This window comes from Dipodomys merriami, unplaced genomic scaffold (assembly GCF_024711535.1).
Source record: "Dipodomys merriami isolate MVZ:Mamm:240054 unplaced genomic scaffold, mDipMer1.0.p SCAF_2753, whole genome shotgun sequence".
Classification (NCBI taxonomy): Eukaryota; Metazoa; Chordata; class Mammalia; order Rodentia; family Heteromyidae; genus Dipodomys; species Dipodomys merriami.
In genome coordinates, this window is record NW_027204219.1 from 475 (window position 1) to 5,000 (window position 4,526).

The following is a 4,526-nucleotide window of genomic DNA, read 5'->3' on the forward strand; positions in this document are numbered from 1 at the left end:
ATATAAACAGAAAAGGGGAGCAGTGGCACCCTGTGGCTCAAGTGGCAGAACAGTAGTGAGCCTTCAGATGAAGAGCAGAGAGACAGCACCCAGACCCAGAGTCCAAGCCTCACACCCGACGACAAAAAAACTGAAAATAATAAATATATATATATATGTTTGTATCACACTATATATAAGCATAGATAGATATATATGTATGTATGTGTATAAATATATATGTGTATATGTATGTATATGCATGTGTGTGTCTGTGTGTGTGTGTCTGGAGAGAGAGAGAGAGAGAGAGAGAGAGAGAGAGAGAGAGAGAGAGAGAGAGAGAGAGAGAGAGAGAGAGAGAGAGAGAGAGAAAGAGAGAGAGAGAGAAAGCCAGAAGTGGTGATGTGGTTCAAATGATACAGTGCTAGACGTGAGCAAAAGAAGTTGAGTGTGATTCCTAGAAATGTTGTTTGATGATACTTTTTGTCCTATTCATGACAGATAAAACTTTCACTAACTTATGTTATGTGTTAGTATAATTACTTCATTTGATGAAATAGCTAATATATATTTTTTACCTTTCTGAGAATATAATTTTAATGAAATAAACTGTAAAATTATTCATATGTGAAAAAAAAGAAGAAGTTGAGTGACAGTGCTGAGGCCCTGACTTCAAGTCTCAGTATTGCCCACCCCCCCAAAAAAATAAAGAAAAAGGAGAGAGAGGGGGGGTGGGGAGAAGAAAGAGAGAAAGTAAAAAAAGGAAGGAAGGAAGGAAGGAAGGAAGGAAGGAAGGAAGGAAGGAAGGAAGGAAGGAAGGAATGGTCAATGACCTGTTTTTCTTACCTGTAGAGAAATGCCCCAAACATCTAGAAATTCAGGTTGGGGCAAAGATAAAACAGCTATCTGTACATAACTCAGCTGCCACATCTCTCCCCCCCCCCCCCCCGCCTATCTAACCCTGAAAACACCCATGAAGTCAAGGAGCTGTGTAGGTCTCTCTCCCTTCAAGAGCACCCACACTGTATTAGAGTATGTCCTTGTCTGTCTGTCTGTCTGTCTGTCTGTCTGTCTGTCTGTCTGTCTGTCTGTCTGTCTGTCTGTCTGTGCCTTTTTTGGGGGTCTGGTTGTCTGCTTGCCTGCTTGCTTACTTACTCCATAAAAACTCCACCAGAGTGACTCCTCCAGAAATTCTTATTCAATGATCGAAATCAAGGGTCCTAAGGGAAGAGTCCCTACATGGAAGGGTAAAAAGTCACTAACCCTCACCTGTGTTTGGTGACAAGAAGAACTCCATACCAAGAGTCTACCTTAATACATGAGGGCAGGGCAGGGAAGGAATAATTTATTCAGGTGATCTAGTCAGTCACAGTAATGGGTCTCTGGTTCCCCGTCCATGTCTCCCTCTGTGTGTGTGTGTGTGTGTGTGTGTGTGTGTGTGTGTGTGTGTGTGTGTGTGTGTGTGTGTGTGTGTGTGTGTGTGTCTCAGATCTAGTTGGACTTGTGGATCTCTCACTTGCTCTCCCTTCCATCTCTTACTCTGTGTGTCTTTCCACTGGTCTCTGGGTCTCTGTCTCTCTGTCTGTCTCTCCTGTGTCTCTGTCCTCTCCCCTCCCCCACCCCTTGCTTTTCTGTGTGGACTCAAGGAAGAACTGTGTTTCAGGCCCAGTGGTCTCTGCTTACTGAGCTTGCCAGCCTGGAACTCGCCAGAGGCAACTTCTTCCTTGGTGTCCCCGAAGGAAGGAGGGAGCAGGAACCGGTGCCCCAAAAGGGACTCTTATCTCCAATGAATCACCCGCCTGGCCACCCGCCCGCCCGTGTCAACCCACACAGAATATGAAAGCCACACATGAGCTCAAGAACATGCAAAGACTCAGTTTAGAGGAGTCTCATGTTGAACATGGAGACTCGGTCTGTAAACAAGATGGATGCCACTCCCATCGCTGCTGCCATTTAGACCCGAGTTTTTAGGGAATCTGTCTACCACCCAGACACATTCCAGCCCACCACCTTGAGAATGTCTCAAGGATGGATGGCTAATTTTATTCAATCATCATCTGGTTTCCCGAAGGAGAAAATGCCTCTGCACCCCCCCTCCCCTGCAGTTCTCTTCCCAAGGCCCCAAGTCGGGGGCGGGGGGGGGGGGGGTGTGTGGAAAACAACAACCAAAAAGCATGTAAATAAGCCGGGCGCTGGTGACTCACGCCTGTAATCCTAGCTACTTAGGAGGCTGAGATCTGAGGATGGCGGTTCAAAGCCAGCCCGGGCAGGCGAGACCGTGAGACTCCGATCTCCAATAAACCACCAGAAAACTGGAAGTGGTGCTGTAGCTCAAGTGGTTGAGCGCTCGCCTTGAGCTGAAGAGCTGAGGGACAGCGCCCAGGCCCAGAGTTCAAGCCCCACGGCCAACAAAAAAAAAAAAAAAAAAAGCACGTATATAATAACTGAATATACGTATATTTATATGTATGTATCACACTATGTATGAGTATATATATGTGTGTGTGTGTGTGTGTGTGTGTGTGTGTGTATGTATATATATATATGTATAAATAAATGAATATATGTGTGCTTATACATATATACGTATATGTATAAATAAATGTTACCCAAATGTTTACAAACAAGACCACACTAAAGCTACCAGCACAACTATGTTTATTGCAGCATTATTTACCATAGCTAAGATATGGAACCAACCCAGATGCCCCTCAGTAGATGAATGGATCAAGAAAATGTGGTATATATACACAATGGAATTCTATGCCTCCATCAGAAAGAATGACATTTCCCCATTTGTTAGGAAATGGAAAGGTTTGGAAAAAATTATATTAAGTGAAGTAAGCCAGGCCCAAAGAAGCATAGGTCCCATGGTTTCCCTTATTTGCAATATCTAGTATAGGTATGAGTCAAGCGGAAAAGGCCAGATAATGTGATGTTAGGAAAATGAACCCTTAAATATGTATTTTAATGTTTTTGTTTCTTTCATGCATGTGTTTCTAATGCATTTATAAGATTATTTCTTTGTTGCTTTGTATGTCCCTCCCCCACAGTGTAACCCCCGCTTTCACTATATTTGATGTCAGTATAACATGTGGAGGAGATGGGGACAAACAAGTCGTTTAAGGATTCAGGTGGACCTGTTGCAACAATGAGAAGTACAAAATGTCATGTCAAAACCAGCTTTACAATTTCGGTGTGTGGGGGGAGGGGGGTATAATTGGGTGGGGGGAGGGGGGTAAAATTGGGTGGGGGGAGGGGGGAGGCGGGGAAGGGAAGTGAAGGGTAAACAAAGGAGGAGGCTGCAATGCTTGGTAAGAAATGTATGCATTATCCTGCCCATGTAATTGTAGCCCCTCTGTACAGTATGTTCTCAAATAAAATAAAATACAATTAAAAAAAATAAATGAATATGTGTTTATATATGTATATGCATATAAACACATATATATGTATACATATATACATACTCAGGCACACGCACGCACGCACACACATAGATATATAGAGATATAGATATATAGAGATGTATATCTATATCGATACATAGATAGATAGATAGATAGATAGATAGATAGATAGATAGATAGATAGATAGATAGATAGATAGATAGATAGATAGATAGGTAGACAGACAGATAGACAGATAGACAGATAGACAGATAGACAGATAGACAGATAGACAGATAGACAGATAGACAGATAGATAGATAGATAGATAGATAGATAGATAGATAGATAGATAGATAGATAGATAGATAGATAGATAGATAGATAGATAGATAGATAGATAGATAGATAGATAGATAGATAGATAGATATCACGTACATAGACATAAGTAGCACTGTGGCTCAAATGGTACAGTGCTAGACTTGAGCCGAAAATGCTGAGTGCCTGAGTGACAGTCCTCAGGCCCTGACTTCAAGACCCAGGATTGCCCACCCCTCCAAAAAATAGAGAAAAAGGAGAGAGAGAGAGAGAGAAAGAAAGAGAGAGAGAGAGAGAGAGAGAGAGAGAGAGAGAGAGAGAGAGAGAGAGAGAGAGATGGTGGGAGAAGAAAGAAAGAAAGAAAGAAAGAAAGAAAGAAAGAAAGAAAGAAAGAAAGAAAGAAAGAAAGAAAGAAGGAAGGAAGGAAGGAAGGAAGGAAAGAAAGAAGGAAAGAAAGAAAGGAAGGAAGGAAGGAAGGAAGGAAGGAAGGAAGGAAGGAAGGAAGGAAGGAAGGAAGGAAGGAAGGGAGGAAGGGTCAATGACCCTGTTTCTCTTACCTATAAAGAAATGCCCCCAAACATCTAGAAATTCAGGTGGAGGCAAAGATAAAGCAACTAACTGTCTGTGCCTAACTCAGATGCCACATTCCCTCCCCCCCCCCCCGCTTTAACCTTGAAAACACCCATGAAGTCAAGGAGCTGCGTGGGTCTCTCTGTCTGTCTGTCTGTCTGTCTGTCTGTCTGTCTGTCTGTCTGTCTGTCTGTCTGCCTTTTTTTTTTTTTTTTTTTTTGGGTCTGGTTGTCTGGTTGCCTGCTTGCCTGCTTGCTTACTCCATAAA